This window comes from Peromyscus maniculatus, chromosome X (genome assembly GCF_049852395.1).
Source record: "Peromyscus maniculatus bairdii isolate BWxNUB_F1_BW_parent chromosome X, HU_Pman_BW_mat_3.1, whole genome shotgun sequence".
NCBI classification, from domain to species: domain Eukaryota; kingdom Metazoa; phylum Chordata; class Mammalia; order Rodentia; family Cricetidae; genus Peromyscus; species Peromyscus maniculatus.
In genome coordinates this window covers 110,424,470-110,437,885 of record NC_134875.1, presented here as the reverse complement: position 1 = coordinate 110,437,885, position 13,416 = coordinate 110,424,470, and the positions used below count along the sequence as shown (strand labels likewise).

Below are 13,416 nucleotides of genomic sequence, written 5' to 3'. Positions count from 1 at the left end.
TTTCTCTGAAATATAAGCCAGAGATTCCAAGATCAAATGCCTTCAGGAGTCCAACAACTGGTATATATGTTTGAATCAATTCTTTTATAAAACGATGAGAAATGTCAGAGACTGAAGTAAATTTACTAGTAGATCTATAGAAATTTATCTAAATAAAGTATATCTAGGAGGATTGACATTAATAGGTACAACGCTCCATCATAAGTCTTATGGTACCCTGTTGCCACTGCTTCTTTCTCAGGGTGCCATTATCTAGTGATGCAGGAATTGGGAGAAAAGGGGGTAATGTATAGTGATGCAAAAAATTATTGGATAAGCTCATGAAACTGTGATCAGCTTTATCCTCGTGCCACCTGTTCTTGATTATCAGCCATAGCTCTCAGGTTGCTATATTGTTTATAATTCCTCAAAAAATAGGAAATTTGATTAATATAGACTTATTAACCAGTATACTTTTGTTCTATCATGTAGATATTTTGCATCATATATCTCACACTTTAGGTTCTCAATATTTTTATTTAGGGCCTAGTGAATAACATTGTTACTCCTCATCATGGTATGCATCAGGCATTCATCAGAATTATATGATGGAAATGAAAAGCCTTTGTTAGTCAAAGAAACACTCATGATGATGGGAAATATTTTTTAGCCTTTTATTTATTTTCTTTCTTTTTTCCTTTCCTTATTCTTTTCTCATACAAAATACATCCTGACCGCAGTTTCCCCTTTCTCTACTCTTCTCAGTTTCCCCTCCACCTACTTTCTCCCCAAGATCCAAAGTTACTCTGTTTCCCTTCAGAAAAGAGCAGGCCTCCCAGGGATAGCAACCTAATATGGCATAACAGGATTCACTAAGTCTAGGCACAAAGCCTCACCAAGGCTAGATGAGGCAACCCAGTAAGAGGAAAAAGGTAATGGGAAACAGTTTATTAGCTTAGATGTACTTGAGTAGTCTGTGTCCCTTCACATTTGATAGCAATAAATTACTTTTTTAAAAAAATTCAACTAGAAAATAGAAAGAAGCATGGAATTTTGTAAGTAAAGATTAATAAATATTTTTTCTGTAAAGGGCCATATCTAGATAGTAAATAATTAAGTCTTTGTAGGCTAGATTGTACCTATCACAATTATCTCTCTTATTTTATGACAAAAATAGCAGGCACATATAAATGTATGAATGTATTTAGGATCCATTAAAATTTGATTCATAAAAATAGGCCAAATTTCAGTCATAGCTATTGGCCTGTGTCCAGAGCAGTGGAGTCCAGTGTGACCAACTGCTGTTTGATACCATGAAGAGTTGTTAGGAATTTGAAATGCTTGGGACCCACTTCAAATGTACTATAGGTAGGGCCCAAGATCTTGCATCTTTGCAAGTTTTTCTAGGTGGTTTTGGTTGATATGCATTGCTCTAGGGAACATAGGTAATAGCAATAACATAGTTAATGTTTCCTGTTGTTACGACTTGTCAGAAACATTTATTTTTATTTTTTATTGGAAAATTTTTTAATACAATATATTCTGATCATGGTTCCCCTCCCCTAACTCCTTCCAGATACCCTCACCTCTCAACCCACCCAATTCCAGGCCCTTTCTTTCCCTTTAGAATACAGACAACCAGTAAAAAACGAATCATAATTTACAAAAACAAAAAAGGTATCAGAAACATTTTTAATGTATTTTCTAGAGTGTTATTCTATATGTGTTTGTTTTTTATTACTGTGCACACAGTAATAAAACACATAATTAACACTTTACTGTTACTTGGTAAAAATCTATAGTAATTTTATGTGTTATTTAATCTTTTTTGCTTTTACATGACACCAAAGACAGTTGGAATGTTGTGAAATTAAAATGAAATGTATTTTTTATTTTTTTATTTTTATACTAAAGGAATTCACTTATTGCTATTTTTATTGTATCAACTGTTAAAATATTTTCAAGTATATTTGTGAAATAAAAGTTGCTGTTTATTGAGTAGTGGGCTAACACTTTTTGTTTTTATAAACCAAGACTGCAATTCAAAATGGCAGCTATGAGTTTGCTTGTAATTCTTGAGGATCATCAAGTAATCAAGTAATGCTTAACTCACACATACTCAATGTTTTCTTATTTGGAAAGGCAATTTGCAATGGGATTTTGAACAAAAGTTATATATAATATGAGGTAAAAATAGTTTTCTGTGTTTAGAATTTACAGATTATACAACACACCTTTGTTCTTCACCTTCAGCTATTATTTCGAGAAGAATATGGAAATCATTTCTAGTAAATTAACATTTTTCTGCAGAGATAAGCAGTGATGTAAATGTAGTCCATGTCAGATGGCTAGCCCACACATTCTGTGATTTTAAGAGCCTGCCATGTAAATAGTACTTAATTAATTTCTTTTCTCCAGATCGCATGAATGTCTGCTATTGGCAGTTACTCTATATAAAACATACCCCATTCTCATATTGCCCTCTAAGGCGTGTTGCTGTTCTCTATAGGACTTTTCAGTAGCTTTACTGTTCAGCTCAACATTCTCCTTAAGCAACTTATTATAAGTCAGTAATGGGTTTAAGTTTTGCTACTTAGAAGTCAGAAAACATTAAGTAGACTAGAGAAGTGTAGTGGAATATTATTTTAAGGTGTGTTATTTTTGCTTATGTTGCATTTGTTTAACTCTGTGTTACTGTGCCTGTATAAAACACCTAATGATCTAATAAAAGACTGGCCAATAGCAAGGCAGAAGAAAGGGTAAGTGGGGCTGGCAGGCAGAGTATAAATAGAAAGGGAAATCTGAGAAGAGGGATTGGAGATCTAAGCTCTAGGAGCCAGAGAAGGAGAAGGACATCAGGGGCCAGCAACCCAGCTACACAGTGAGCCACAGAGTAAGAATAAGATTTATGGAAGTTAGAGAATGGGAAAAGCCCAGAGGAAAAGGTAGACAGAATAAATTAAGGAAAGCTGGCTAGAAACTAAGCAAGCTAAGGCCAGGCATTCATAAGCAATAATATGCCTCTATGTGTGATTTATTTGGGAGCTGGGTGGTGAGGCCCCCAGAAAGAGCAAAACCACCCAACAACATAGAAGAGATTATTTTACAGGATGATCTTTAAGGATTATCTTGACCAAACATAAAATTACTAAAATACTCTAAATGTACTTAGAACACAGAAGGATGATTTATGCCTCCATAATTGCTATATACTCTGTTTAGATGATGGTGTGCCCTCTTAGGACATTTTGCTCATACGTTACCAGCTTCTGTATTTTAAAATTCAGTAGCTCATGACATTTGTCACATGTACTTCTACCTCATTCTCATTTTCCCATCACATGTCCTGTTTGAAGTGTTATCTTTACTTTTGAACAAAATCTTATGTTGTTGGGGTTTTCCTTGGTTTTCCTCATTCCTAATTTGTACCTAATTCTGTTGTTCCTTAAAAGAAACATTAAATGCAAATTCCTCTTAATAAATAATGTCATGACATCCTGTTTTAATCTGTTTATCAATATAGAATTGATCACCATTGAATTAGTCATTGCAAATCTAAGCCCATGTTGCTGTTTACAAATGAATTGCTAACTTCTTCCTTTGGGATTCAAAGGAGCTAACATGCTGTCCCATCATAACTTCAATTTTATCTTCAAGAACTCCCATGTGTCTTAACTGTACTTTTAACTCATACACATAAATTATCATTAATCTAACTTCTTCCTTTGGGATTCAAGTGAGCTAATATGCTGTTCCAGCATAACTTTGATTTTATCTTCAAGAACTCCCATATGTATTAACTGTACTCTAACTCATATGGATAAATTATCATTAGTAAAACAGTTCTTAGTTTAGCTATTTGTCTTATGATACCTCTGTGTAATATGTCCTATATATCTTTCATCTCTGCCTTATTAAAATTATGTCCTATCCTTTAAGGACTTAGAGAAATGCTACTTCATTTGTGAAGCTTTTTTGATTTCCCGCATGTGCTTTTGTCTTCTTTCACTATTGAATCTTTATTGTAATGTTGTTCCTGCTATGGTTGAAATTAAGTGTAATTCCTTGCTGTTGGTCTTTTACTTTCCCACACATTCATTGCTTACCTTTTTTCTGTAAAAGATTAGACTAGTTACTTGTATAATTCTCTTTTATCCCCCTTTTTGGGGTATAATTCATTGTTGTGTGAGCAGAGGTAGAGTTCCTCATTGTGTGCATAGCGTTTCACATACTTTCTGGGGCAGTTATATGCTACGATAACAATTATCTTACTTTCATTAGATGAAGAACTCCTTGAAGACATAAACAGTGTCTTTCTTAGTTTATATATACTATTGGTTAAAAAGAAATTGACTGAGCAAAATTATTCTCTGTGGCTGGCATGTGTTCATTTGTCTTTGCAAAGAAAGAAAGAAAAAAAGAATTAAGTTTTTCTCTTTTTAATTAACTCTCATGTGAAAAATCTTCCATTCTGTTTCTTTTATTCATATTTAAAAAAACCTCAACAATATCCATCATAGTAAATTTCCTTTTATTAGTTAAAATACGATTATGAGGGCTGGTGACATAGCTCAATGATAGAATATTTGTCTTGTATGTATATGGCACTCCTTCAATCATCAGTGCTATAAAAGGTAAAAAATAAATAATAAGTGATTATTTATCCTCATAACCATATTCCAGGCTAGCCTAAAATATCTTTCCTGAAACACCATACAGATGCCTAATGCTAACAAATATATCTTTTAGGAATTTTGTATATTAGTAGACAAACTTATCTCTTTATTACTGCACTGTTTTTCTGCTATAAATGATATAATCTAAGGTTTTCTGAGCTCTGTGTTCTGTTTCTGCCCATGGTATCAATAGGAATGAGGACTGATAGATAAAATCATGAAATAAAATAGTTAACTGTTTATTTCCTGATAGTGAATTTATGGACAGACTTTAGTTTTCTATATTTACCAAATTTCCCAAAGTGAATTTAAGATTATCAGAAAAGGATTTTTTTATGCACCAAAGGAATGTTAGTTTAAGTTTGACAAAAGAGCCTATCATAAACAAATTCTAAAGTTATATTTTAAAATAAATTACATATAGTTAACATCCAACAAATTGTCTAATCCTGCCATTTTATATAAATAGTAGCCAAAGGTTTATTTGGAAATATATGAAGTACCTAAATATAGAAATTAAACTTTAGCTGCCACCTAAAAGGGCAACTTGAATAAGTAAGGAATACACTTTGAAAAAAAAAATATCTAGGGCATGCATTTATTACCAGGCTTTCAAGAAATCTCACCTGAACAGTTTTATGCTTTGAAATATGCTGTGCTTAAAATGATTTTTCACTCTACTTTAATTATTTTTATTCCCTTTGCAGCAAGATGGGATGATCAATATCTAAAAATAAACTGTCAAAAATTGGCTTTTCTCCCTTTCTTAACACAAAGGGGTGGTAAAATAAAGTAAGTGGAAAATTCTTATTGGTGTTGGACACTTCTATTTCGAATAATGTTAAAATTAAAGAGGAAAAGCACTATAAATTTCCTTTGAAAATCTCCATTTGGAGGAATTTACATAGTCTAATTTAATCTATATCATTTTTTCTTATCTGTGTTTGGATAGGTTGAGATTTTTGAAGCATTTGAAGATATTTTTCCCTAACATTTTGTTCCCTACATAAAATTTATTATAAAACACAAGAAAAAAATGGAGAAACTTGTTTTAAAAATCTTAACTGGAAAGAATTCTCACAAAGAACTGAATCTTCTTTTTAGAGCCCTGTCAGCAACTGAATCAGAAAAATGAGACAGGTACCCACGCATTTCTTGTCAGCATTGAAATAATTGCCATGATACCTGTCTTCGTGGGTATCAGCATAACCTAAAATAATTCTACTGTACCATTTTAATATTCTCTACTTCAGACAAAAACTGAGATTGTCACTAATTAAGAAAATGAGCACTAAAGTGTTGTCAGTTTGAAAGGTAAAGCCTTGATGAGGTTGAGAGTACTTGGGACAAGGAACAAGGATGAAGGCAGTTTGTTTGGGGAGATGCAACCCAGCTCTGCTGAAGATCATCCCACACTGGAAAATTCATGTAATGTCTTTTACAATTTTAAACATAAGTTATCACATCTAGCTCAAAGTTATTGGAAGAATCACAATAAATGGGAGTTAAAATGGCCAAGAGACGTCAAATGAAAAACAAGAGGAATGTAACAAGAGATTTCATAAGGGAGTAAAATATTTTTATTTAAAAACCAAATGTACATTTTTTTTCTCCCATTAGTGTCTGTTAGTTTTCTTGGCCAAAATTTACACTTAGATTTGAATTATATGCTGAGAAAATAGTTTCAAGTGTTGTAAAACATTTTTAAATCAGATTTCCATTTATTGAATTCAGAGTGAATATTTTCTTTTAAAAATTCAATTTCTGGCAAAATGCTTTTACTAGAAATAGTTGTTCTGTTTTTCTGAGCTTTTTTTTTTTACTTTACTCTATTTTTACCTGACATAGTTATTTTACTTTGTTATAAATACATATTTAATAAAAGAAAAAGGTATTATTTTGTTGATACACTTTAAATAGCCATACTGAAGAATTTATTTTGCTGAGCAATCTCACTTAAATTATGTATTTGTGCTTTCTAGATATTTTAGCTTTATAACACCTTTTTATATAAAATGAAATTAAATATTATATCAACTATCCTACAATTATGATTTTGAAAGTAAAAATATAAATGAACGAGTTGAGCATACATCTCTTAAAAATATAGTCTCACTAAAATTTAACTAGTTTTATCTATTTAACTTTGGGATTTTAGTTACTCAAGCTGATCACTTGTGAGAAAATTATAACTTTTTATGGCAGTGAAATAGAATTTTTGATTTATATTTTAGAGTATACAATTTATAAATACTTAGAAAATATTGCAGAATTTGTAAAGAAATGTAGCCTAGAATTCATTTAAAATTTTTAATTAATGATTTATTCACAGAAAAATTCATTAATAATAGCTGTCAGTCTACCTAATCTTAATTTGTCTTTTGGAATATATCTTAATATTTACATTTAAATGTAATGCAGAAATTAATGTTGGTCATATATGAACTTGCCACTCATACTTACATTTATAAGTCACCTAGATTTGAGCATGTATAACTCAAAACATGTCCATTTTTGTAGTCAATGTATAGTAGTCATACAAAACATATGTATGAATAAATCAAACTTTAGTTACATACATTTAGTGTTGTAAAATGGTGGACTAAATTGTACTTGAACAGGCAGAATATATATTCTTTAGTTCATACAGTGTTAAGGCATGAAAACCTGAGCCAGACTAGTCTCATAGTCATTTTGAACACAGCTTTAAATACTTTTGCTGCATGCTCAGGGTTAGTGCTTGAGCCTTCTTGAATCAGACATTCTAGGTGACCTGAAAATTGAATAGGGCTCTTGGGATTGAAACTAGAGCATTTCAGACCAAAAACCAGGGCAAGCCTTATATATAATTTTTAACCAGTATGAATTATATTAATTCAGCATACTTAGTTAAGATGGTATGAAAGTTGATTCTATTTTTCCTTCACATTTAAACTAATACTTTTAATTCAATTCACCTATAGTTTATCCTTTAAGTTTTCTTCAGCTGATTTAATAATTCAGATGCAGTGTTTATATCTTTTCAGGTTTCCTATTTTATCCTAACATAATATATCAAAAGTCAGATAATAGAAGTATTAGAAACAGTAGTAAAATAGCTTGAAGATTTTATCTGAATACACATATAAAAGTGTAATTTGCAAAGTTGATAGTATATTAAATGTATGTAAAACAGTATGTTTTCAAAGGCCTATTAGTGGGTTAGAATGTTATAATCAGATAAAAGTACACATGCATAAGAAGTTTTAGGATCTTAAGTAATCACTGAGTTACATATTTTCTTAAGGCTCAGGATGAAAGAATGAGTGAATAAATTATTGCATGCTAGAAATTCCTCAAAGTCATCCTGTCAAAACACTTTTAAAGATATAGGCTGCAGCATTTTCTGTACCAAAAAGAATAGATAGTTTATACTGCACTAGTTAACTTTTTTTAAATGGGAATTGACAATGTACTATTTCTCATACTTCTGCCTTATTTACTATATTATAGTTAAATTTTGTATTATAATGTTGTGCAATATTCTATATGTACAAAAGAATATATGTGGCATATTTGCTATAGAGCTTAATAATAAATATCACATAAATTGATCTTATAATTTAATATTTGGAATGCTAAATGTTTTAATTATTGAGCTACTCCTGCATCTTCTCTGCCTACCGTCTCTTGTGGTTTGTGTCTTTTGTCAGTTTGGTTATTTTGTCTTTAAAAATTCATTTATAATACCTCACTAAACATATTTAATGATGCATGTCTTTGAGCTTTAGAAAAGTATTGTCACTAAGCATCACTAAGCATCTCACTGTTTTCACTCGGTATGTTTCTAAATTTTTATTTTATTTATAGCTGTAGTTCATTTCACTGAATATAATATTGTGTCCTGCTCAAATTCACTAATAAGTTTATTCTCCTGATCATGGATATTTGAGTGTATACACACATTTAATTATATAGCAAAGCATATATACTAAGTTATACAGTTTATGATACTTTGCATCATTTTCTCAAAATATTTTTTAAAGATTTATTTATTTATTATGTATACAGTGCTCTGTCTGCATATACACCTGCAGGTCAGAAGAGGGCATCAGATCTCATTATGGTTGGTTGTGAGCCACCATGTGGGTGCTGGGAATTGAACTCAAGACCTCTGGAAGAGCAGTCAGTGCTCTTATCCTCTGAGCCATCTCTCCAGCCCAAATATTTTTGCTTATTACATTTTTTCATTTTCATTCAACCCATGAACTATTTTTGTCACATATTTTATTATGTAATTCACCTTTCAAAAGCTTTTATAATTTTCTCCAAAAAAAAAATCCTAAGAAGTAATTTTTACCATTATGCATGTAATGTGAAAGAAATAGTTGCCAAATGTTAGGTGTAAGGAAACAGATGTAGAAAAAAGTATGTTAATAGATCTTGACCCTCAGAGGGAATACAATAAGCCTCACAAGATATTCCCTGGTGTGCTACCATTTGCAACATATGGTGATTACTTTTTCTAAAATTTCAAGCTAAAAGTAATACCAATACATTTCTAAGAGATTTTCTATGATAGATTGGGTGAAAGCCGAAGGCCTCAGCATATCTAGTACCTGGCACATAAATGTTTGCTGAAAAAATCCATACCTTTCCCCTTAATAATTCACCAAAAGAAGGTTATAAAAATTCTAAGTTAGATTTTGTAACTACTCTGATACTAACAATTACCTAAAAGAGAACTAACCAGAAAAGACTAATTTTGCAATCCATTTGTATTGTGATTGTGGCACATACAAAATTAGTTGCACATATTCTAAAGTGGCTTATTTCTCATCCTTTTCCTCTTAGTCTTTGTACCTTTAGGGAGAAGGGTTACAACAATGATGCCAATACCAGCATCCTTCATAGTGATTTGAGGAAATGAACAAGATAGGAATTACTATGAAGAAGGCCAGAGGTTCAAGGCAGAGACTTGACTTGAAGATAGGGAAAATTTTAATCCAATCTATTTTTCCCTCCCCAAATCCATGTGTGTATTCCTGGCATCACTTAGAACCATTTGTAGCTTAAAAACAAGTTGTGATCTCATATTAAACTTGGAAATCAGAGCCTTAAATATGAAATATAATGTCCCTGAACAATGCAATGCTACAGATAGCATATGTTTTAAAATAAACTAGATGGGAGATCAAAGTATCAATAAAGATATCTTTGTTAGTTCTGAATCTTCCATAGCTAACTCTTTATTGGTTCTGGTTTAGAGATGTGTCTAACTTCTATTTAGTGCTGTTTCTTTTTTTCTGAAATGTTTTCCAAATGTCTTTGTGATGTTTATCAGGAGTTATCAACACTACAACTATTAATTCCTTTGTACTATCTTACTGCTATTTATGTATTTTTGCTTTATTTTGTAACTTGCTGAATATAACCACTGTCATCTGTGTTATCATGAATCTGGATCTACCTATATGAACATCTAGGTTCATCAGTGGGTAGACAGTATCTGTCTCCCCTGTAATCCACCCATAGCCAATAAAAAGATTGTGGCCCCATGAGATCCACCCCAATCCATGATTGCCTGTTTATAGGCCCAGTGTTTTGTAGTCCCAAGGCACGTAGCTGCTGCTAATATAGAACCAAGATTACATGGGCTGAGTCATGCCTGAAAGATAGTATTTCACAGGCCTTCTCCCTATCTTCCAGCTATTATATTCTTTCAGTCCTTCCTTTCTTCCTGTTTCCTGAGCAGTAGGTGGGATGGTATATGTAGCACAAATCCTAATTGGTCTTAATAAAAACCTGGAGCCAGATATTGGGGTAAATGCTGAAAGATCAGAGAGACAAAGACATAAGCCACAGCCACCCCTCACCTCACCAACTCCTCAAGTGAAAGGACAGTGAGCTCCTGTCTCTTCCTGTCTCATATTCCTCTCTGCTCTGCCATGTCACTTCCAGGCTCCATCTCGCTGGTGCTGGGATTAAAGGTATGAGATCCCAAGTGCTGGCATTAAAGGTGTGTGTCACCACTGCCTGGCTCTGTTTTTCTTTTAGACTGGATCAATATTGTGTAGCCCAGGGTGGCCTTGAACTCACAGAGATCCATCTGCCTCTGCCTCTTGAGTGCTGGGATTAAAGGTATGTGCCACCCCTGCCTGGCCTCTATGGCTAACTAGTGGCTTAGCTCTGCAGCATTCTGATCTTCAGGCAAGCTTTATTTGTTAGATCACAAACAAAATTTCACCATAGGTATAAATGTACTGTTTAGGGATAAACATTCAAACATCACTTCTTCTCAGGACCTAGTGTATCCATTAGTCTCTTCATTCACTGCTGTTCATTACAAAGAGTTTTACTTATTAAAGCTGAGAGTAGCATCAGATATTTTATTATGTACTTGTAATTAAAGGAGAACCAGTGGTAGACTCTGTTGTGTTATCAACAGACAAGGGTAGGAACTAGCTAGATAAACAAGGAGCACTAATAATATTTTAATCATTTATTATGTATCAGACTGTGCCTGGATCATATTAAGATTACATATTATTCTTTACATGGATGCATGACATATTTTTTTCATACCTATATAAAATGAAATCAGCAAACTAACAAAAAATAGAGTAACTTGTTGAAGATGTGGTTTTTAATAATCCAGCGCTTTAGATGGGGTCTGTAGACAAATTTGTAAATAGTTTTATTAAATAAAAAGCATGGAGCCACATATAGGGGTAAAAGCCTTAGAGAGATCAGGAAAGTAGGGAAAGCCACCAGACAGCCTTACCTCACCAACTCTGCAGCTTCCAAATGCGAGTTACTTCCTTTCTACCCAAGCTTTTATTGCCTTGCTGTTCTGCCGATTTGCTCTCTTGTCTAGCTACATCACTTCCTCTTCCTGGCCAGCTCTGTCACTTCCTGTCTGTACAGGCCTCTAGAACTCTATGGTTGGTACTGGGATTAAAGGCGTGTGTCACCATGCTTGGCTCTGTTCCCTAGTGTGGCCTTGAATGCACAGAGATCCTGCCTGCTAAGTGATCGACTTAAGGGCATGTGCTACCACTGGCTGACTTCTTTGTGAAAATTAAAATGGCTTGCTATTTCCTCTGATCTCCAGGCAAACTTTATTTATTAAAGCACAAATAAAATATCACTACAGGGGTCAGAATGACAACCAACATCAAGTAGGTAATTCAGGTGAGTTTCGGCCCTAATAAGTAAAATAGAAATGATTGAAATTGTGCCTAATGGTACCAGCCTGAATAACTGATCAGAATTAAGTAATTAAAAAAGGCTAGCCTGAATTAAACTTATAAAAATGAGATTAAACTGTTGATGAACCCAATATGGCCAAAGAGTAGACCTACATGAAGGTGGCAGTAATCTGAGACTGACTATATGTTACAGTGTGAAGAATGGCATAGTTCCTCTGAAAAATTCTGTACCCAAATTTCTTGAAATGAAAAGATACCCTAGAAAACTAATGACATAGTTTTTGTATTAAACTACATTCATTGTATATTCATATGCATATCTTATTTTTCCCTTGTATTGGGGGATTATATCACTCAAGATAAGAAAGATAATGCTGCAGAAGCAATCTGAAAATGTTGCTGGTTTCAATAGTGGTGCTCGTAATCTATATCTTCACTTCAGAGCCACATGTGAAAGGGTAGCCTCTTCTAGAATACTCCTGGTCATCATGACAGGTAACATAATGACCTATGTGTTTTTTCATAGGGTTTGTACATGGAAATAAGGCATAGTACATCAGCACACACTTTATTTCCTACAACATATTATGTGTCTATCACTGAATTTAGTCACTCTAAAAAGTTTACTTCTCCTTTTAAAAAGGCAGTGCATGTTCAGAAATGTTTAAATGTGACCGGTTGAGAGAAAATAAATAGCGTGTTGAATTTTGCCCAAGTATCAAATTCTAGCTTGTGATCATTCAGTGCCAGTATCAAGAAGCCTTAAATGGAGATCTGGTATGTAGAATATTTTCTTGGAAGGCATATCAAATTAAGCTTATAATTTGGGCTTCTGCTATTGCTATTTCTTAGATTTATTAGGATTTAAGTATTCTGTCTTCATTGTCATCAATCTAGAATATTTATCAAGTGCCTAAGAAAATGGTACTTTTACAATACTGCACTTACCAAAAAGAAATGATTTTACTTTGCCCAGGAAAATACAATTTAAATAAATAAAATATATATGGGTTAATGAGTCTTTTAATGCTAATAGTAGGAATTTATTTGAATAAATTATATTATCAGTTTTCTTCCATCAAGGTGGGAAATCTTGAAAAATTAATTAGTGTATATCTTTCTTTATGAAGTATATGGTGTTTATTTTTGCTTGAACTGTTTAATTAAAATTGTCTCAAGGGAAAAATTTCCCTCACTGCTATCATATACATTTTCTTTTCCTTAGGATATGTTGGTCTTTATAGTGAATAACTTGAACATCTGGAAGCTAGAAAAGCTTTGCATTACAAAAAAATGTTACCTTCATTGTATGAATACTTCTTGATATCTTTTATGCAATACAAAACTTTATGGAAAGAAAGGCTCGATTATTTTTATTATAAATATCTGCTGAGATCATGCACATTAAAGTTAAAATCAGACTCACATTCAGAATGTTTTTAAAGCTGTGAAACTACATCCTTTTTTTGTACAAAATAGAAGTGTGAAGAAACTAAATGTACTTTGAGTTTGGCAATTACATATTTTATTTTCAAATGATGAGTTTTGAAAGTTACATTTTTATAACTCAT

At 32.6% G+C, this 13,416-nt stretch overlaps 1 protein-coding gene across 8 annotated transcripts in view; it reads left to right on the top strand.

Annotated features, from left to right (window-relative positions):
* The window catches only part of Cnksr2 (connector enhancer of kinase suppressor of Ras 2), a 246,287-nt gene that overhangs the window by 64,585 nt on the left and 168,286 nt on the right, over positions 1–13,416 (top strand). The gene's annotated exons all lie outside the window — the stretch shown is intronic.